Source organism: Amphiura filiformis, chromosome 1 (genome assembly GCF_039555335.1).
Source record: "Amphiura filiformis chromosome 1, Afil_fr2py, whole genome shotgun sequence".
Taxonomy (NCBI): Eukaryota; Metazoa; Echinodermata; class Ophiuroidea; order Amphilepidida; family Amphiuridae; genus Amphiura; species Amphiura filiformis.
In genome coordinates, this window is record NC_092628.1 from 52,055,728 (window position 1) to 52,079,780 (window position 24,053).

Sequence of the window (24,053 nt, forward strand, 5' to 3'; positions counted from 1 at the left end):
CAACTCGTGAAACCGCCCGGCCGTATGGTATATTTTCCATATACTGTTAGTTTTGTGGGGTTCATTATCGAACCCCAACGGTTTTAGCTTGTATTTATATTATTTATCAACATAGGCCTATTTGTTTGTGATATTTCAAGCGTTTTAAAATTTCAAAATAATCCCATTCAATTACACGGTTGACGATGAAAATTTACTGAATTTATAAGGGAATGCACCTCATCCACCACCTGCTAATTGCTTCAAATTTTACACAGACACGTTATGGGTATTATTACAATAATACAACAAGATTGAGACTGATATTTTATTGTTTTGCACATTAAATGAGCTCTGTTGTATGTTTGTTTTATCTATTTTGGAATTTTTTCATCAGATGGGCCTCAGAAAATGTTGATTATTTCATATTTCCACTTATTTCTTTAAAATAAAACTTTGTATGTGTTTAGAAGAAAGCTTAAACATTTCAAATCTGCAAAAATCTTAACTTCGCCAAAATTCGAGATTTGCATATATTTTCACCTGTAGCTCGAAATGAAGTTTGCCGAGTTTACGGCTCATTCGCCGCGTCCAGCCACATTTTACGCATACGTGCACGGCCATCTTGTGGAATTATCTTCCTGAGCCTATTGCTTCATTTAAAACCACTGCTTGCCATCATTCCTTTTTTTTTTTTTTTGCGCCGTCAGTTTTTACCCATTTGTCTGGTGTTTGTGTGTAGGGGCGTGTTTGTGCAGGGATGTGAGAGTATACTCTCACATCACCGGTTTGTGTTTTAGGCATCCCTTTAGTGACTTTTAAGTCACTATTGGGTCTTGTTATATAGGCTTTGCCAAATGAAATAAATACAATTATCACATGGAAATATGCATGGCAAAATCTTTATGCCTTCTATTGTTATTTTCTTAAAAATGCTCATTTTTCCAGAAATCTATTATGCTAGTTGGATTTCTTGTGTCATTTTCTTTCTAAAAATGTTATGTATACTTTTATATACTCATCATCGCTACTTTTTATAGAAATACAACAAAAAACAATATCTAATTTACTGCCTTGAGGAAGGCATACAGACTATAGAAGATAGCATGACTATCTTCAGTAGATATAATGACTAACTTCAGTAGATAGCATGACTGTCTTCAGTAGATAGCATGACTGTCTTCAGTAGATAGCATGACTGTCTTCTGTGGATAACATGGTCTTAATATCATCAAAGATTAGCAACCCTATTGCTGTCTTCAGTAGATAGCATATAGTCTTAATATTGTCTATAGATTACCAACCAAATTGCTGTCTTCAGTAGATAGCATGACTGTCTTCAGTAGATAATATGACTGTCTTCTATGGATAGCATGGTCTTAATATCATCAAAGATTACCAATCATATTGGTGTCTTCAGTAGATAGCATGACTATTATCAGTGGACATCATGACTGTCTTCTATGGATAGCATGGCCTTAATATCATTAAAGATTATCAACCAAATTGCTGTCTTCAGTAGATAGCATGACTTGTCTTCAGTAGATAACATGACTGTCTTCAGTAGATAGTATGGCTGTCTTCAGTAGATAGCATAACTGTCTTCAGTACCGGTAGATAGCATGACTGTCTTCAGTAGATAACATGACTATCTTCAGTAGATAGCATGACTGTCTTCAGTAGATAGCATAACTGCCTTCATTAGATAACAAGACTGTCTTTAGTAGATAATATGACTGTCTTCAGTAGATAGCATAACTGCCTTCAATAGATAGCATAACTGCCTTCAGTAGATTGCATGACTGTCTTCAGTAGATAGCATGACTGTCTTCAGTAGATAGCATGACTGTCTTCAGTAGATAGCATGACTGTCTTCAGTAGATAGCATTCTCATAATATCTGCTGTAAAAACCAAACCTAATGCTGTCTTCGTCACACTGCATAGCATGAAACAACACTACAGATAAGCAAACCTAATGTTATCTTCAGAAGATAGCATGGCAAAATACACCTTTATAGATACCCAAGCCATGTGCTGTCTTCAGTAAATAGCAGAGCAATATCATTTTGGTCCTCTCAAAAATACATTTGTCATTTGGGGGTAAAACAACAGTAGAGTCCTTGACTTACTTGCACTCAAATGCTTGGATCATATTTGTGGTAGATTAAAAAAAGAAGTTTTTTTCACAAATTCTATGGATAGCCAAGTTTTTATCATTGCAATTTTTCATCTATGTAATTATAGCAGGATCCTATATTTCTAACTCTTCCTTGTAAGATGGGTATATTCCTCAACATGAACTAATTGTATGCCAATGTTGTAGACCATGTGCAGCTTGATGTTTTCTCTTCTGATTGCTTTGACTTTTGGTTTAACTTCATTGGTTTTTAATCCCAAAGTTAAGCTACTTTGATGTATTAGGTTGACCAGAGTTTGAAGTACTCTTCATCATTTCCATCAATCAGGTACAAATGTCATCTGCTAACAGCAGGTTGTTAATCAGTTGCCTTAAACTTGAGTCTTGCCATTGCAAACAAACAAAAAATAGAATGCAGAATTAATTAATGAAAATCAGTTTGTACAGTCTGCGGTTTTAGAGCAAGAAGGTTAGTCATTCAATATGATAAGGCCATGATGAAAACTTTCTTTTATGGACAAAAGCAGCAAAACCTGACGTGCTATATGATTTTGTTTAATCTGGCAAATCTCTTTTTTTTTCAGTCAAAATCAATGAAGAAAAAAAAAATTAAAAATCTCCAAACGCACAAAATCTGGATGGGGTGTGTCTGTAGAACAAATGCTTTCCACCTTATTGATCATTTAGTGGAGCACTTAGGCAAAATATTATATACAGGAATCATTTTTCCCTACAGAATGTATCTTACATTAAATTTGTTTAATTGCTGCCTTTTTGTGCTTCTTTTGGTTTAAAATAAATTAAAAAAAATGTGGAAAGAACTTGTGTAAGAAAGTAATTCTAACCCTTGCCCTATATTCCGTAGATGTAGCGTAAAGCATTTATGTTTAAAAGTAGCAACAACTATAGGCATTGATATGTCTACAGCCTCATACAAAAAAGATGCACTTAAGCTTCCCTTGAAACCCACGCCTTATATGGCAATCATTGAATTGACATTAATACATTGAAAATGTACACCTGTTCATCAATGCTAGATGTGTAGATGACCGTGTGACACCAACCACTATTCAGACACCATTGTTTCAAGTCCCAGTCAGTTGTCTGTCTTATTTATAATCACCCAAGCAATTTAGTCACTAATTCATTAGTGGCTGATGATCATAAACATCCTCAATTGCAGTATACCACTGATGAAGCTAAAAGAGAGAGACACAGAGAGATAGGGAGTGATAAGAGAGTTAGAAAAAAAAATCAATTTTGTGGGAATGTAATTTGCGTGACGTCAAGCCATGTATATTGACGCAGTACTATGAAATTGTAATCCACTGCAGGCAGAGGGCCACTTGACAAGCTGATTCGAAGCGCAACCCCAGCAAACGAGCTCACTAGCTAGCTGGAACAACTGACAAACCAAGCAAGTAGCCGGTATTTCTTAAAAAGCGGAGTAACAGTGTGATCATCATTCTGAGTCCGGATAGTATAATCAGCGAGGGCCTGTCTGCATGGACATTACTGCAAGGTAGGTACATCGGTCTGTTAGGGTTTCCCCAATTGTAACATTGCTGTTCTTGATGCGCATTTGGTAGAAAATTTGATTTGTTTGCTGAAGATTTTACAAGTCATCTTGTAAATTGGTGTATTATCAAAGAGTCATTGCCCAAGTGAAGGTATGTTAGTACTTCTTTTGCTATTCAGAATACTTTGTAAGATAAAGGAATTTTTGAATGACTTGCATCACTTCAGGTTGTTAATATTAATGCATATTAAGAATGCATAGGTTTTTAAAAGAGTAGCGAGGACGAGAATAGGAAGAAAGTGAGAAAGAGTGAGAGAGAGGGAGGTTGAGAGAGATGGAGAGAGCGCTTTAGCCTAGTCAATGGTGTATTCTTGGACAGAGACAGGTGTCCATGCAGATCATTATAGATTTGCCCGTGAGCACCGTCTCCTCCGTCAAGTGTATAGTCGGGCGGAAACACTTCCCAAGTGTTACAAGTGTTTGGTCATTGAATTTACCTTTTAATTCTCATCCAGAAAAAATCCCCCTGGAGAAAGGTATCCAAAGCTCGTACATCCTCTCTTAGTGATATAATGTCAGGAAGCACCCAAATGATACTAAATACCGGAAACAACATAGGGTATTACAAGCCAATACGGATTACCTAATTTCTTATGTTGTCTCTCGTAGTAAGTCAAATTGTCAACGCTATTTGCGAGTGGTAAGCTACTTTATCGTAGGAGTGATGTTGAGAGTATTATGAGCTTCTTAATGATTCAACACAGTGATGGTATTTTTGCAGGATCGGTGGCTGTTCTTGGCTTGTATTAAGACTGTTTACATAAACTGGTAAATTAAATGTTTTTGGAAAATTTATTTACCTAGCTGGGGGGTTTTCAACCCCCCGAGCTAGGTACTGTTTTACTATCCGATCTTTACCTAGCTGGGGGGTTTTCAACCCCCCGAGCTAGGTACTGTTTTGCTATCCGATTCTTCTTTCTTTCTTCTTCTTCTTCTTCTTCTTCTGGCAACAAACTTCAAAATGCTTCTCCTCCTACGTGTTACACCCTACAATTACGGAACTTGCACATATGTATCGGCTATATCCAGTGCCCATAGGGTGCAAACAGAATTGGGATCAAAGGTCATTAAAGGGGCATTTTCGGTATATAACCAAATACCTTCAAAATGCTTCTTCTGCCACATATTACATAGCACAATGATGTCACTTACACATGTGCATCGGCTTTACCCAGTGCCCATACCTTGCACTCAAAATTGGGGTCAAAGGTCATTAAGGGGGTAAAATCTTACAATTGCCTTATCTCAACATCTGTAAGGGGTGTGGGGCTCAAAATCAGTGACAACAAATCTCATGATCAGGGGAACATTTTACAGGGTCAGGTCAAAGGTCATGCAGAGGTCAAATTTTGAAATGCATTTTCTGGACATCTGTAAGGGATACGGGCTCAAACTCTTGTGACAAGAAACTTACTAGGGGAACACTTTGGAATGCTGTGTAGGGGTCAGGTCAAAGGTTATCTGGGTCAAATCTTAGAATTTAATTTTCTGGGCATCTGTAAGGAGTATGGGACTCAAAGTCGGTGACAACAAATCTCAAGAACAGGGGAACAGTTTGCAGGGGTCAGGTCAAAGGTCATGCAGATGTCAAATTTTCGAAATGCATTTTCTGGACATCTGTAAGGGATACGGGGCTCAAACTCTTGTGACAAGAAACTTACTGACCAGGGGAACACTTTGGAACGCTGTGCAGGGGTCAGGTCAAAGGTTATCGGAGTCAAATCTTAGAATTTAATTTTCTGGGCGTCTGTAAGGAGTATGGGACTCAAACTCGGTGACGCCAAACCTCATGACCAGGGGAACATTTTTGGAACATTTTGCAGGGGTCAGATACCTCTAAAACACCAACACGCCCCAGCTAGGTTTGTGGTCTATGACCACCATTTGCCACTAGTTCTTTCTTTCTTTCTTCTTCTTCTTCTGGCAACAAACTTCAAAATGCTTCTCCTCCTACATGTTACACCCTACAATTACGTAACTTGCACATATGTATCGGCTATATCCAGTGCCCATAGGTTGCAAACAGAATTGGGATCAAATGTCATTAAAGGGTCATTTTTGGTATTATAACCAAATACCTTCAAAATGCTTCTTCTGCCACATATTACATAGCACAATGACGCCACTTACACATGTGCATCGGCTTTACCCAGCGCCCATCACTTGCACACAGAATTGGGGTCAAAGGTCATTAAGGGGGTAAAATCTTGCAATTGCATTATCTGGACATCTGTAAGGGGTATGGGGCTTAAACTCAGTGACAACAAATCTCATAAAGGAACATTTTGCAGGCATCGGGTCAAAGGTCATGCAGAGGTCAAATTTTAGAAATGCATTTTCTGGACATCTGTAAGGGGTACGAGGTTCAAACTCGCTGACAACGAACTTAATGACCAAGGGAACATTTTGGAAAATTTTGCCAGGGTCAGGTCAAAGGTTATCTGGGGTCAAACCTTTTAATTTTATTTTCTGGACATCTATAAGAAGTATGGAGCTCAAACTCAGTGACAACAAATCTCATGACCGGGGGAACATTTTGCAGGGGTCAGGTCAAAGGTCATGCAGAGGTCAAATTTTAGAAATGCATTTTCTGGACATCTGTAAGGGGGACGGGGCTTAATGCCAAGGGGAACATTTTGGAACACTTTGCAGGGGTCAGGTCAAAGGTCACCTGGGGCCAAATCTTAGAATTTCATTAACTGGACATCTGTAAGGAGTACGGGACTCAAACTCGGTGACAACAAACCTCATAACCAGGGGAACATTTTTGGAACATTTTGCAGGGGTCAGATACCTCCACAACACCAACACGCCCCAGCTAGGTTTGTGGTCTATGACCACCATTTGCCACTAGTTCTTCTTTCCTTCTTCTTCTTCTTTCTGGCAATAAATTTCAAAATGATTCTCCTCCTACATGTTACACCCTACAATTACGTAACTTGCACATATGTATTGGCTATATCCAGCGCCCATAGGGTCTAAACAGAATTGGGGTAAATGGTCATTAAAGGGCATTTCCTGTATTTAACCATATACCTCCAAAATGCTTCTTCTGCCACATATTATATAGTACAATGATGTCATTTGCATATATGCATCGGCTATACCCCACGCCTAGAACTTGCATACAGAATTGGGGTCAAAGGTCATTAAAGGGCAAAATCTTACAATTGCATTATCTGGACATCTGTAAGGGGTATGGGGCTCAAACTCGGTGACAACAAATCTCATGACAAGGGGAACAATTTGCATGGGTCAAGTCAAAGGTCATGCAGAGGTCAAATTTTAGAAATTAATTTCCTGGACATCTGTAAGGGGTACGGGGCTCAGACTTGGTGACAACAAACTTAATGATCAGGGGGACATTTTGGAACACTTTGCAGGAGTCAGGTCAAAGGTTATCTGGGGTCAAATTTTATAATTTCATTTTCTCGATATCTGTAAGGGTTATGGGGCCCAAACTTTGTGACAACATATCTCATGATCAGGGGAACATTTTGCAGGGGTCAGGTCAAAGGTCATGCAGAGGTCAAATCTCATATATGTATTTTCTGGATATCTGTAAGGGTGCATGGGCTCAAACTTGGTGACAACAAACTTGATGACCAGGGGAACATATTTGGAACATTTTGCAGGGGTCAGGTCAAAGGTCATCTGGGGTCAAATATCAAAATTGCATTTTCTGGACATCTGTAAGGAATACGGGACTCAAACTCGGTGACAACAAACCTCATGACCAGGGGAACATTTTTGGAACATTTTGCAGGGGTCAGATACCTCCACAACACCAACACGCCCCAGCTAGGTTTGTGGTCTATGACCACCATTTGCCACTAGTTTGTTTTGTCTTTTGATTTGAAATGGTTATCCTCATTATTTGTTTGGTAGGTGCTGTTGTGCAAAGTTATGTCCATGATGTTTTTGAAAGTGTACAAAATATAAGAGTTATAATGTGTTTTTTAATTTGACTGCCGTCATTGGATGGATGTTTTGCCCATCCCCCTTTTAAGATTTGTTTCACTTGACCAAAGAATGCAGTTTCAAGTTATTCAAGGTATGCATGGGAAATTGACTACATTGTTAATCATTGTAGGCCTATATGCAAAGAAAAATGACGGGTAAAGGTGGATTTGGATTGACTGATTTCTGCATGTTCATTTGAAGGATCAGAGGAGAATTTGAAGACTAGGTGATGAGTATTTAGTTAATTTTTTTTTAGATCTAGTGGTTCTTGAAATATTTTATAGCAGGAAATTTTCATGCTGTTTTTATGTTTGCTTTTTTCTCAGTTAATTTCAGAGCTTCAAATTTAAATTTAAATCTTTTAACTGCAGGTAAAAATGTGTAGCTGTTTGGGGGCTGTTCACAAATACTTGTTAGGGGGCCTGATGCAAAAAAAATGTCACAAAATTTTTCCTTTTTGACATGAAAATTATGGAACAATGCCATAGAAAAGCATATAAACTCAATTTTCCCAGGAAACTGGTAATTTTTTCAGGGCCTCCTTAGAAGGGTGAAAACTTTAAGGACCCCTTTTTCATCAGGCCCCCCTAATAAGTGTTTGTAAAGCTCTTTTTTTTTAAGCTGGAAGACTTTACATGTATAGTCTCTCTAAAAAAAGCCAGGATATGTATATATCCCACTGATAAAACTGGGTTAAAATGATGCAACTGGGAATCCCCGATCAAGGAAGCTGGCTCTGCCCTAGACTTCTCTGTATATAGTCCACTTGCCCATTTATATTCATACTCTTAAAACTCTGATTTAATTAATTTGAGCACAATTGATAGATTTTCACATCTGATCTTTTTAGTCACCGTACTCTCTCTGTTTGTTGGCTTCCCAAGTGGACTACTTACTTTCGATTGCGGTTAACAAGTTTAACACGGTTGTCTATGGATGAGATTGTCGGATTTCTGGCCTACTAAAATTGGCCATGATGTAATGCATCTTTAAATGGATCTGGCTTGTGATTGGTTGAATGTGTTCATAATGATTAAACAATGTATTTTTTAAAATCAAAAGTCGACTATGGCATAGTCTAGCTATGCCCCTGTTAAGGCCACTGACAAAAATATGTTGATGGTGAATAACAATCCATCATGGATAATAATGTGTAGGCCTATTTGTAAATCTATAAATATATAAGATTAGGACTGTGGCAGTCTACACCATTCATACAGACAGTATTGTCCCGTTATTATGGACAAGACTGCCACATCAAGATAGTTTTGGAAATCAATGTTATAAAAGGTCATAAAACTATATATTAGGTTAAACTAGGTTAATTTCCTTAAACTGAATCCTCAAATAAAAAAAAAACTATGTTGCGATGATCCCCATAAGTGGATGAACCAAATCTGACAAGTAACATGACAGTAATAGCAATTATGTGAATAACATGGAATACCAAATGAAAGTTGCAACAACATTTATCTCAACAAAAGTTTTGTGAACATTATTGATGATCCCTGTAATTTATTCAAACCATTGCCTGTGTTTGTGTGAACACAGTGCTTCCCTTATATAAGTGCATTCTGATGATTGATAAAATGATAGCTTAAATCCCAGTAAAGACTCTGAAATGTCACAAAATGATGATCTGATTCATCCAACATGTCAAAATGAATTGTCCTCAAAATTAAGTTTTAAATATGAATAGTATGAAATTAGTACTAGTAGGGCCTCTATCCAAATTCATTAGTACAAACATGTGTATTGTGCAAACTCACTATCAGTAAATAGCCATCTAAAAAACACACTCTGGTGCTCAGCTTGATAAAATGGTAACTTAAATCCTTGCGACGGTTCTGAAATATCACAAAATAATAATATGATTAATCTAACATTAAATATGAATTTGCTTCAAACTTAAGTTTTGAAACGGTGAATAATAAGGCCAAAAAAAAATAAATTGTTTGGTTTCCCTTTCAAGAAAAAAATTTGGAGGGTCGGTAGGTTGATCCTTTTTTTTTCATGGACACTTCCTCGATTTTTCCTCCATTTTGAAAAGGCTAGTATTAACAAATGCTTGATCATTTTATGGTAAAAAAAATGTGTGTTTTTGGACTGGATTTAAATGGAAATACTTCTTTTTTTCAATCAAATATGCATTTAATAAATAAAATGAGTGAATAACAAATATAAAAGTCCTTGATTCTGTCCAAATTTAAGGTTTCTTCTAAAAAAGTGATTGAAAAAAAACCAACCAAGATTTCCAATTTTTTGGGTCGGTCGGTTGAGGGCAACCAAACATGTTTTTTTAAGCCTAAGGTCTCTGTTTAATAAACAAAATTGGTGTAAACATGTGCATTGTGGAAACTTACTATCGAAACGACCATTTAAAACATGCATTCTGGTGCTTGATAAAATAAATCCCAGCAAAGACTATGAAGTATCACAAAAAATTGCCCTAATATGTCAAAATGAATATTCCTCAAAATTAAGTTTTGAAATTGTGAATAGTAGGGTCTTTATTAAATAAAATTGGTGCTTACATGTGCATTGGGCTATTCCATTTGAAATCCACACACCCCCTGTGGAAGATTTTGGAATTCCAACCAAAATCATTAGTTTGAGTCGTCGACATTCCAACTGGAATTGAGGTCAGATTTCATCTGAGATAGTACGGCAAGGGTGTGGAAGATTTTGGAATTCCAACCAAAATCAACAGTTTGAGTCATTCCAGATCTGGAATTGAAGTCGACATTTCAACTGGAATTGAGGTCAAAATGCAAATCTTCCACAGGGTATCGGACTGAAAGTTAAATAAAGTTAAATTTCCCACTCAAAAACATCTGAAATAGTACCAAAATCAACAGGTTGAGTCGTCAATATTCCAACTGGAATTGAGGTCAAAGTACAAATCTTCCACAGGGTAATTCAAAAACATGTATATTTCAACCCAAAAACATGTAAATTTCCAACTGGAATTGAAGATTGACTCTGAAAAGGGTGTGGAAGATTTTGGAAATCCAACCAAAATCATCAATTTGAGTCTTCCAGATTTTCATTATATGAAAAGTGCATGTTTGGAATTCCAGCTTTTCATAGTACCTTAGTATTGGTATAAAATCACTATACCTGATCTTATTATTTACTAGTAATCATGGTTTCAAACCATCAAATGCTGGATCTAATGAGATTGCATGCTCCCAGTCCCCGCACTCCGTGTACCCGCGGGTGGTTGTGAAATTTGAAAACCCAGAACTGAAACTTTTCAGTTACTTTTGTTGCTCAAATTCATACAAAAATTTCAGCCCAATTGGAGTTATATTATCACCAATTTGACAATGTCTTTCAGGTTTTTGTTTGTTTGAGCATTTAGCTCTGAAAACCTGGGGGGGGGGGTCAATCCCATTGTAGCATGTACACCATCCACGATAATCAACTTTTGAAAAGCACCTTAAACAAGGATTTAACCCTTGCCTAAAACGTTACCATAAACAGGTAACACGCACCTGTTTTTTTTTTCACACCCTAAACAGGGATTTTATTCCTTGCATCAAATTTCATTTCCGCATATTAGCAATTGCAATTTTGCTACCCTTTTTTCCAAAATTTCATGCTTTTACACCCTACTACTACTAGGCCTACTACTAATTGAAATTTAATACCGCGCCAAAAACCAAAACAATTTGCACTAAGGCGTATGAAAACATAAACAATGGATAAAAACATCATAACATCAGATAAAGTCCAAAATCAAGCAAAATTAATACCCTAAACACGATACGCGCATAATTTTAATAATTTGTCATAAAATTTGTATTATATCGTGAATTTAAAAAAATGAAAATTATTTGATATCAGAAAGACATTCCTCGTATTCAGAATGCAATTAGATATGTCTGATGTGCTCTCATGTCCCACAAAAAATACTGTAGAAACGCTCAAAACGCTCATTCCAGATCCTTTAAACAAAAGTTTATGGTACAAATTTGTGCGACGTGCCTAATATTTGCCATATTAAAGCTATATAAAATTGTGTGAAATATAGTTTGTGCAAAAATAGAATGAATAGGCCAGCATGAAGGCTCTTTTTAGGCTAAAAAGCTACATACCCCCTTATCAAATTTTTTAAGGAATTATATAAAAACGAAGCTAAACTATTATAAATGATGAAAACAAAATCCATGTTTTGTCAAGAAGTGGTAAATTTCTTGACTTTTGTTTCACTATGTCTTGAATGAAACTTGAAGGAAATTCTAGACATAATTAAGTAAAGACAAGAAATTTGCCATTTCTTGACTAAACTGTTATACAAAACTTATTGTTGCTGCATAGTGAAAACAAGCTTCATTTTAATATGAGTAACAGTTTTAAAGAGTTAAACTTAGGCCTACACCTAATTATAATGTTCTAATGTTTTGGCCTAAATTATTTTTTGGTATAATATTATAAATATTTAAGTCAACAGATACAATCACTGCAGTTTATTGCCAGATTAAAAAAAAAATATAGTGAAATTGAATAGAGACTATATTAAACAAAAACAATCCGGTTTTTTTTTAAATATATTTTTTTGCCATTTTAATGTGATTTGTAAATTTAGTGAAAAGGGGGAGAATGTGGGACTCGAATGCAGGGCCTTCAAGTCAGTGGCATAGATTTGTATTTGACATGGTAGGGGGGCTGGGGTTGGAAAACAATTCTTTAAGTGTGAAACTAAACCTACCCACAGAATAAGTTTATGGTACAAATTAGCACGAAGCACCTAATATTTGCCATATTGAAGCTAAATTGTGTGAAATATGGTTTATACAAAAATAGAATAAATAGACGCAAAGGCTATTTTTAGGCCAAAAAGCCGCATACAGATATCAACATGATGCATGGGGAGGATTGTATAGATCATACCCTCTTATCAAAATATTGGGGAATTATACATGTACAAAGCTAAGATATTATAAATGATGAAAATGAATTTGTTTTCACCCTTGACACCAAATCTTTTTGTTGACCCGACGTGGAGCAATTTTTTTAAATATTTTTTTTAGTCTGAGGTGGAGGTGTGGAGCTAATTTATTTTCCCCTCAGATAGCGTAGATCATTTATTTTTCTTCAAAGAACTTTTCCGAGAAACCACAATATCATAATATTGAAAGTTACATAATGCTAAAAAAAAAAGGGGGAGGTAATTAAATGACCAACCTTTGGCACAGTTGGAAAATTGTTCATGATAAAATTATATAGCAATCCCCAAAATGTTTATATAATCTTGAACATTGGCTTCAAAATGCAACAACTTCAATTGCACTACTTATCCTAGAATTGCTTTTCAAATTTGGTCTATATCAGATTGCTTTCACAAAAATGTGCTATTGGCATGGTTTTCTTATATGCCTACATGTATACATGTATTTATTTATTTATTTATTCAAATTTCTCTGCCATCACAAATAACAACATACGAGGGATGGTCAATATATTCCTGCAACTATTATTTATCTCTGCTAAGCATGACTTTGATGACTAGTTTGTAGTTTTTGTACCTTTGCCTTTCAAAACAAATGTGTATTAGCCAAGTCGAATCCTTGATTACATAATGACACTAGCATAAACACAATAGCATATGGACACTGCCTGATATATCATAGTGGTGAAAAATAGTGGAGAAAATAATGAGTCAAATTGAGGTATTGTTACATAATTCTAAATATCTCGAGAATAAAAGTATGGAATCTAAAAGTGCGGTTTTGCAATTTGGTAGACCGATAACACAGGGTTGATGCTATAATCTATTTAGACCTATACTATTTTTATTAGAGATAGGGGATCATGTTGAATATCTCCAATTTTGAGTAGGCGTTATCACACATTGTTCTTTACATAATAAGAAATAGCAAGATTAAAATGGTACCTGGTTCGACACGGTAAAATGGGAGGTCCCCGTGGGGAATTCGTAAACATTTCTTCCTTTTTAAACCCTTTTTTGTTTTCAAAATGTCATGTTTATGTAATCAAAGCAGCACACCATAGAGGCTCTGAATAGAAAAAGAAATTTGAATTTCAAAAGGTGTGTTTAATTTCAGCATTCTGAGACTTAGTATAGCAACTAACTCACAACGTCCAGCAGCATTGTATTTAGTCATATTTATAGCGCTTTTTTGCCTAAATTTTCCTTTTTTCATACATTTTGGTACTTTTAATTGTGCCTACCACCCACACATGCGCATATTTATTTCTTTTATTGCAACAATTTCTATTGTCCTGACTATGATCTTTCATACCAATAATCATAATTGTTTTCGTTTCATTTTGGAGATATTTTTTATTCTTGTGTCTAACTTGTATGCTCGTCTGTCATGATTTTCACACCATTTTTGTTTGTCATTAAGGCCTATTTCTGATGAATTGTAAAGACTGCACCTTTCCTCATCTGTGTGTTCAATTCTTCTTTCACAATTATCAAGTGAATATACTCAGATTACCTCATACCAAAACAGGGCTTGCAAACTGCTTTGGTACTTACTTATCCTTCTCTCATGTTCTGTAACTGCAATTCAAATGTCCCACCAACGTTGACAGTTGTCAGTGTACATATAGCAATATGACTTGATACAAATGAGATTACGTAATTCAAAAGTACAAACCTGTATTTATCATAAGAAATAGTCATCAAAGTCATGCTTGAGGGGAGATAAATAATAGTTGCGGGAATATATTGTCTGCATTGTCCCTCGTACAAAGACAATAGAAAACAGCATACCCAAATAGTAAACTAATCTTAAGGGATCCCAGAGAATACAGGAAGGAACATGATAAAGCGCAACATATCTTTTATTTCAACAGAAGGGTTGTCAACATGTCCAGGGTTTTGTGGAAATGAGTCCCAATTTATATATTTTTATTTACAATCTTTTCTCAAACATGCCAATGAATGTTTCAGAAATATATGGCTGGCTACAAAACAAAATGTGACATATTTGTTACAACCTGCAAAACAATTTGAAAATCAAAGGCATTCATTTTATTTTAACAATCTTCATAATGCCTTTGTTTTTATGAAATATTTGATTAATTTAGTTTATTTCCTTATGACGGTATGACTGTATGGCATTGATATTCATCAAATATCCACTTGGCGATAACTAATTAATTGAAAAGTCTATTGACATTCATTTTAAGTTTAAAAGAATATCACATTGAAATGTTTAGAAATACAACTTTTAAAATAAGTAAGTTTTCTTAAAATATTTTTTTTTGTCATTGAACATATTACTTTCGATGAAAAAGTCATTAAACATTGTGCAGAAATAAGTCAAGCAAGTGAATTGCCCATATTTTCTCAGTTGACAATATTTACAGGCTTATGAAAAAAACAAAATACAATACAAATTAGTGAAATTGATGTATGCATTAAAATGAACGACCAATTCGATTGATTGACAAATATTACAATAAAATTAAAAATTAAATGACATGGTATTGCACACATAAGCCTAACAAACTTCAGTGACAAACTTATTAAAATCAAAATGTTTGCAATAAAAATTCATTTTCTTGCATTACAAATTATTTTAAATTTATTTAAAATTTTATAAATATTTTTAGCATTGAAAATATTACTTTTGATGAAAAAGTCAACAAACATTGGGCAGAAATAAGTCATGCAAGTGAATTGCCCATACTCCCTCAGTTGACAATATTTACAGGCTTGATATATTAAAACAAATATAATACAAATGATTGAAATTAATGAATGAATTAAGATGAACGACCAATTCGATTGATTGACACATCTACTATGCGTTCATAGGCAAATGTAAAATGCCAGAAGACAATAAAATGACAAGGTATATTGGACACATAAGCCTAACAAACTTCAGTGACAATCTTATTAAAATCAAAATGTTTGCAATAAAAATTAATTTTCTGAAATTTTCTGAATTTGTCAAATAAGGAACTTTTTCACGATAAATTAAAATTTGTCATTTGTGCATGCATGACAAATTTTTCAACTAAGACAGTATGTATGGCCATATTTTGTTTGTTAAATGAATTAATTATACTTCATGTGCTTGGTGTACAAATAAAGTAAACTAACAAATTTATATTAGTCAAAACAAGAAATTTAACAGTTTGTAATTAAATATTAAAATGTAAATTTTAGACATTTTATAAATGCTTGATATGACTAAACATTGATAAAATTACCTATAGGGCAAAATAATTATTTATTGTTGTTGGGTTTTATTAAGTGGGAGCATGATAACAGAACAGAACAAGTTTTTGAAGAATCATTTTCTGAACGAGACATTTGTCTTACAAATAAGCAAATGAATAAAGAGTAAACTGACGAATCAAACGGAAAACATTACAAGAGCATATTTATAACTGTTAGTATACATTTTAAATGAGAATCAAAATAAACCTTGAATGAATAAATTAACAATGTGAACTGCAAAAAGTTTATTCTTAATTAATATATCATTTTCTTTCTTTTGAAATGAGTGGTCACATATGCAATATCAACGGTACATTTTGGCACTGCGGGTTTAACTATATTGCAATTATGGTTGGATTCACACAAATGCAGAGATGTTATTTGTTTGTTCAGCATCATAGCTATTAAATGTGATCAAAATATCAAATAAAAATCCAATAATAATAGGCCTAAATATTTTGCAATTCTCAATCATTTTGGATGCGGGCAGGAAACGGTAAACTCAAAATCAAGAAGGGCCGAGGTTTTTCCCCTCAAAACAGACCAGGGAAAAATATTAGTTCCTATGATATGACAAAGTGGAGGGTGATAGTCATAGCAGGATACTGTCATGCTCTAATAGACTATAATGAAATATGCAGGGGCATGGTTGATGGTTCAAATATAGCCTGTATAAACAGCTAGGGGGGGGGGTACTCAGTACAAAAGACCATTTACCCATCTAATATATCAATGACTTTTCGGAAAAGGTAATTGGTATAAAAGTTTCATGTCCATCTGCTTTGATAACGATCAAAGCTGAAAAAAAAATCCCCTCATTTCAATATCTCCAATATCTTCAAATAATTAATTAAGAATGAGTTTTTTAATTCTCATCTTTCTGATATCAGAAAATGAGCATGTAGTGTGGAATTTTTAAGTGTTTATTTTTTCATATGGGCAAGTTCTTTGACATTTGAATCTGAGACATTGGCACGATACATATAGGAATCAGCCTAGAAATCAATTCAAAATTATATTGTAGCCAAATTTAATTTGTCCATCAAAGTATGTTGTCCAACCTGCTTGGAATTTCACCTTTAGACACCAAAATGACACCTTAAAATTAAAATGCCCTGGGTATAAAAATGCAGGCAATTTTGTTTGAAAATGTTTACGATTTTGAACTCTAGAAAGCCTAGAATAGAAATAAGCAACCAGGGCAATTATATTAATTAAATTATATTGTTATCTGGATGAAAATATCAATACACAAAGTGAAGTGGTAATCAGTTTTGAGGTTAGAAGACGCATTATACTTCAGTAAAAAAAAGACTTGTTATACTTGAACTTCAGTAAAAGGGTTAATTCACATGTCAATATAAAACTTGAATTTGTTATGTGAAAATCTGTAACCAGGTAGAAAAAAAACATGAAGCAAGGCCGATCCTGAGAAAAGCCCAGACTAAAGATCATAATCAAATTATGCTCCATACACTGTCCACTGTGGTCCACAGCTTCTGTGCACAAACTTGTTGTGGTTTTACAAAACTATTCCACTGGGCCAAGGACACCCATCCTAAAAATAGGTTTTAGAATGTTAATGGTTTAATTTATGTGGCATTATATTTTTGCAATTATCTGTTCTTAAAACAAAAACTTCACAATGCAGACAAAATAGATTTCTTGTCACTTGAGGTCTATTAAAGTTGGCTATAAAGACTATCTGGTATTTGAATGAATGAATGTATAGCAAAATAAAAATCTGAAGAAACTGTCAAGAATTCTATCTATAAAAAATCCTTTTTTACAACAACAAAAAATTCGTAAATTTGGACAACAAAATAAAATTCAGGCAAAAATTCTCACTAGGGGCTGTGCAATAATTATGAGCCAATGGGTTGGGGAGGGGGGAATTTCCCCATGATGGTCCAACTCAAAAATGTGTTGGTTATTGTTGGAAATTTCAGCATGATAATATTTTAAGCAAACATGTTTTTTCGTCTAACAGTTTTATTATTTCTAAATTTCCACCATACTCAGAAAACAAGCAAATCTTCCACGTAAAAAGGGTAGTTTTTAGGTGGGTAAGCACGATACTCGCGTAAGCGTTTAGGGTGTCAAAAACATGAAAGATTGGAAAAAAGGGTAGCAAAAGTGCAATTGCTAATACGCGGAAATGAAATTTAGGGTATGACATTTGATGCAAGGAATAAAATCCCTGTTTAGGGTGTAAAAACACCTGTTTAGGATATTGTTTTAGCCAAGGGTTAAATCCTTGTTTAGGGTGCTTTTCAAAAGTTGAATATCGTGAATTGGTGTACAGGCCACAATGGGAGTGACCCCCGGGAATTTCTACCCTGTTTTAGACCTTCTCTGCTGGAATTCTAACAAAATGTAAATGTTTCCAACTGGAATTGAGGTAGAAGTGCAAATCTTCCACAGGGTATCCGACTGAAAGTTAAATTTTCCACCGATAATGTTTCCAACTGGAATTGAAGTCGACATGAAAATCTTCCACAGGGTATCTGACTGACAAAACATGCAAATGTTTCCAACTGGAAATGAGGTCAAAATGCAAATCTTCCATAGGGTATCCAGCTGGAATTGCGTTAAATTTGTAAATCTTCTACACGATTCAGCTGGAATTACAATGAAGCATGGGAATATTTCCAACCGGATTGTACATTTGGCCCAACTGGAATTTAGGTAGCATTGTAAATCTTCCACAGGGGGGGTGTGGATTTCAAATGGAATAGCCCATTGTGGGTGCAAACTCACTATTAGTAAATGACCCTTTAAAACACTTAATGTTTAATGTCTTTGTTTAATGTATTGTTAAAGTACTGTATAAATGTTTCCTATATCTTGTGAGTAATCGAACCCATATTGTGATGATAATGACTGTGAAGATGAGTCAAAGTGTTTACATTTACATATTACTATTAATAGATTCATATACACTTCATTACTAAAATTCAATAAAGAATTGCTACTACCAATATTGATTGTATTTGATGAAAGTAATTAATAATTCTTAGAACTCGATGAAGTTCTCTAAAAGGGTAAATACACACAAATCATGGTGTTAAGCAAGTGCACTTCAAATGCCTTTTAATTGGGTACATAAATCACCCGGTATTATACTGGTATAAGCGTTTGCACTGGTTGACGCTACCGCAGTGGTATTTTTTTTACCGCCGCAAAGTACAAGATGATTATCAGCGAGTGTTGGAAGTCAGGTTCCATTTCGTGGAAAATAACAGATGACGAGACTATATAGGAAGGAAGCCAATACAATCAATGAGTGTAGCATGTAATGCTGGTATTAATCAATAAGTGCAGTTATGCCAATATTGCTGGATTGACTGCAGTCGGTTAACACTAGGTTATAGATATGTATACTAGGTCTAGCAAACCACCATCAAAACAATACAGATAATGCCCCAGGGAAAACTAATTGGATTTGCTGCCAGTTGCAATGCTTGGTTTGGTGTGGGGGAGGGATTCTCTTAATTTGAATATTAAGATGCAGTGATGCAGCTACGTAGAAACGTACTTGGAATAAGTTCTTATTTTAATGCTGCCAGTTGCACATTGCATTGGCATTTTCTTAATTTCCATCTTCACATTTGGATGTGCATCAGCCATGCTGAGTTAAATTTGACCAGCAAATACCGTGATTTCTTATTTTGGTAAGTAGTACTCCAGTAACAAGAGTGTTTTAAGAGTGGTTGTATGTTAGCAGGATATAGCACTAATAGTGTGATTCACTTGGCCAGTATTGCAACAAAAATGATGTACTGTAAAATTGTGGTTTTCCTTATAATTTAAAATATTTAATTGGTGATGCTGACTGCAATTCTAAAACAATTTTGATTATTTGTAATTTCAATTTATCTATCTTAACTTACACACTTCAGAAAGAGTCTCATGCATTCTTAATTTTGTACAAGCTGATAGAGGAGTGTAAAATCTAGCAATATTTCCATTCTGTACTGGGTATACAATCCCACCCCTTTTCAGAATCACAGCGAACATTTCGGTACTTGTCTGACTCTGAGCTATGTTTCATCTGGTAAACAATATTATATTTTTAGTCAGTTTTGCAGAGGAAGTATACCATTTCCGTACTGGCCTGAGCTTTGTTTCATCTGGTAAAAAAAAAATTATATTTTTAGTCAGTTTTGCAGAGGAAGTATAACATTTCCGTACTGGCCTGAGCTTTGTTTCATCTGGTAAAGCAATATATTCTTTTAGCATGTTTTGCAGAAGAAGCATTTTTGTGTTTTTCAAAACAGTCAATGAAAGTAGAACTTTAAATTTGATATCTAATTAAATGAGCATTTTATTTTTCAGTATCCAAAATTTTTGCTTACAATATAATTTGTTTTTAAATAATAAACCAACTTTAATATTGTATGGGGATTGTATAATTTATACCACTTTTGCAGGACTATCATATGCCACATGGCACCTTTATGATAGTTTCTTGTGAAACTGGAAGTTTTTGAGAGTGCAAGAACAAAACAAAGAAATAAACATGTTTTATTTATACATACTCCATTAGAAATCCAACATTAGGCTGTAATAATTATCTAAACATGCAGTTTCATCTGGTACCAAACATTATTCAAAGTCAATTTTGTTTTTGTTTGTTTTATTTCTTCCTTTGCCGGGGTTACTCATTCAATGGATGTTTTAAGGTATCCTCTGTTCTTCCATGAGGAGGGGAAATTTTGTGATTACAAGAACATCTTGTGCACATACGATGTTATGGCACTCAAAAAGTGAGTTCAGGTTTCACAAGCAGCCGCACTTACGATTTAATTTCCATCTATTTTTTCTTACATGTAATTAAAATGCAATTAATTAAGTTCTGCACTTCAAAATAAGCTTGAAAATTTCAAGCTTATTTTGAAGTGCATGTGTGCAGTGACTATAGCCTTTTCACAATCGGTAAAATATGTCAAGCTCAAAGAAAAATTTCACATACAATGCTCTTGCAATCATGTGTTGCACTACTTTATACCCAAATCCAACCTAGGCACCCACCCCCTGATTAAATTGCAGCAGGTGCTTTTAAAAACATGTCGGAGTGCACGTATCCCAGATCTGTACAAATATGGCCCCAGGTATAGGTAATCATATCCAGCTATAATTATGCAAAATTGAAACTTCTCTTGCACGTTTGTCACACGTATCTGGTATGTAAGTAAATACCGGAAGGGGATCTCACGCTTTTTATTTCAGCGTTTAACATCAGCTGCAGGGCTGAGTGGATGATTCTCAGAATTTTATCTAATTTGAAAGAAAGTATCGCAGTTTTAAGTGATGAGTGATGACCATGAAGCCACACAAGTGACAATTACTCTGTTTGCAGTTTCAAATTCATGTGAAATGCTCAAAACGGGAAATCAATCTCACATTTTTTAATGTTAAATCGCATGTGAGTGTGAGCGACTGATTATTACATTCTTGGGTATGTGAATAGACATTAAATATATAAATAGATATAGAATATATGAGTAGACATAAAATTTTTATGATGATGAATTTAACATAATATGTCTGCTTGGAACCTTTTTAAATTCTTACAATTTGTTTCATAGACTGTGCCTCAAATTATGTTTTCATCATGATAACCCAGCCAACACAAAAATGTTCTTAAAACGTTTGTTCAAAACATTTTAATAACATTTACATATGTATATAAAGATCATGTTTGAAAACATTATTGTGTGACCCTTAAGGGTATCCGTAGGGAGAACACTTTGTTTTACGGCCAGGTCTGGCCAGGTGCATGTTTGTTCGCAGTCTACAGGTGTAACTAGGTTATTGTATATTCTATAATTTTCCTGGTGTGTTAACTGTGATTACATCTAGACACCAGTTTATTTTTTTATTTGAACGGGACCCTAATTTAATGAAAAACGCCCGAAAAGAGAGGCCCGGCAAAAGCCGATTTGCAGACAATTTTGTAGCTACAGACAGCTCGTATTCCATATAACAACTACGGAAACCAATCAGTGCCAGAAGTGTTGATTTATATTTCATCCACTTAGGTTTGGCTTAACCCACTAAAAGGTAAAACTTTAAGGCTGATCATTTTAATTATAAATGTAGTGTGTGTGTAAAAGTATATTTCTCAAAATGGAGGAGAGCGCCTATGACTATTGTCCGTTCTGTCTACATGGTCTATGATAATTATTTTCTTACGAAATATATTCACTTAACACAGACCACGGTTGCCAAACAAATGAGGGCAAACCATGGGTCAAATCATTGAAAAGTCGCCTAATATTTTTTTATCAACCGTTGGTTTCTATGAGATAAAAAACTACCAGAAGTCGCGTAAGCCAATGTTGAGAAGTCATGCAATATTTTTCTTAACCATCAATTGGTGTCTATAGGACAGGAAATTGTCGCGAGGAAAATCTTCAAAACTCATCCTATTGACCTAGGCCTATTACATCGCGGGTTTGGCAACCTTGCAATATATACAGTTATATAACATCGCACCGCATTGTGAGGTGAACGAACTGAATGTTGACATTGTATTCAGGATTTAAAACAAGAACTGTCTTTAACCAGACAATGCGGTTGGTATAAAACATAGCGTGTGATATCATGATATCAACTTCAAAATCTAAAAACAAAAGTAAAGAAATAATTTAGGGCGAAATAAATAAATAGCGTACAGCAGGTGCTATCTTGTCAATAATGATAAGAGGAACATGAAAAAAACCCAGCAGAGAGCATGCACCCCAGTAAAGAGTTAAATAAAGCAAGGAAAAATCATAATGTGCAGAAGGCCTACTTTTCGGATGATATTCACAGAAACAAAAATAAAGAACTAAAGATCTAAAAACAAAAGTAAAAGAAAATGAGGGCGAAATAAATAAACAGCGTACAGCATGTGATGATAATTATACACTTCGACCAAAAATTAAAAAAATACTTAACAAGCGACATAAATAAACAGCCATCTATCAAGAATGACAAGAGGAACATGAAAAAAAAAAACACCTAATATATGAGAGCATGCACCCCAATAAAGAATTGCTTTAAAATAAAACAATGAAAAATCATGACATGTGAAATGTATGTTGATACACTTATAACTAATACTCAAGGGTGAAATAAAAAACACCTTATCTACCGATATTTCCACAGTTAAACATACTCAGTGATCACTTGTACTAAAACAAAAATAAAGAAATACTTCACAAATGATAAGAGGAACACATAAAAAATAAATAAGCGAGCATGTCCCCAAAAAAATTAGTAAAAGATAAAATAATGATAAAAGCGTACAAGAAGGGGCAAAATATTTGTCGCATAAAAACTTATTAAATGCTCATTTGCTCTAAGATATTTAATGTTTGCAATTTACTCCTAGTTTATCATTTATTTATTATTTATCTAGGCTTATATATCTTTTATTTATTTATCTATTAATTTATCTATTTATCAATTTATTTCAATATCATTATTATTAAGTGCCTATTTATAATGATATTTAAATCTATCAACATTATGCTTACGTCATCCAGGAGTTATTATCCCACTTGAAATCGCCATATAAACACAAATTAATAAAGAAATACCCAATGGGTGAAATAAAAGCATGATCTATCTTTTCAAGAATGAAAAGAGGATATAAAAATTTAACAGAGCATGTCCTATAAACATGATAAAGAATTATTTAAAATCGTACAAATGTGAAACATGTAATATGACATATACTTAAGGGATCTGGAATGAGCGTTTTGAGCGTTTCGACAGTATTTTTGTGGGAAATGAGAGCACATCAGACATATCGAATTGCATTCTGAATACGAAGAATGTCTTTCTGATATCAAATAATTTTCATTTTTTGAAATTCACGATATAATGCAAATTTTATGACAAATTATTAAAATTTGATATTTTTCAAATTTTGATATATAACAGTCCTCAAGTAAATTTTATAAATCTAATGACATATTCTTCAAGTGTATGTAGCTGGGAGGAAAAGCCGACGATCAATTGAAAATTTTGACCTTTCATAGTTATATAACATCGCACCGCATTGTGAGGTGAACGAACTGAATGTTGACATTGTATTCAGGATTTAAAACAAGAACTGTCTTTAACCAGACAATGCGGTTGGTATAAAACATAGCGTGTGATATCATGATATCAACTTCAAAATCTAAAACAAAAG

General features: G+C 34.4%; 1 long non-coding RNA gene across 1 annotated transcript in view; it reads left to right on the forward strand.

Annotated features, from left to right (window-relative positions):
- The window catches only part of LOC140148667 (uncharacterized), an 83,895-nt gene that overhangs the window by 51,653 nt on the left and 8,189 nt on the right, over positions 1–24,053 (forward strand). Inside the window, exon 3 of the long non-coding RNA XR_011858511.1 lies at positions 3,452–3,639. This is a non-coding gene — a long non-coding RNA (uncharacterized lncRNA). The remainder of the gene's footprint in view (positions 1–3,451; positions 3,640–24,053) is intronic.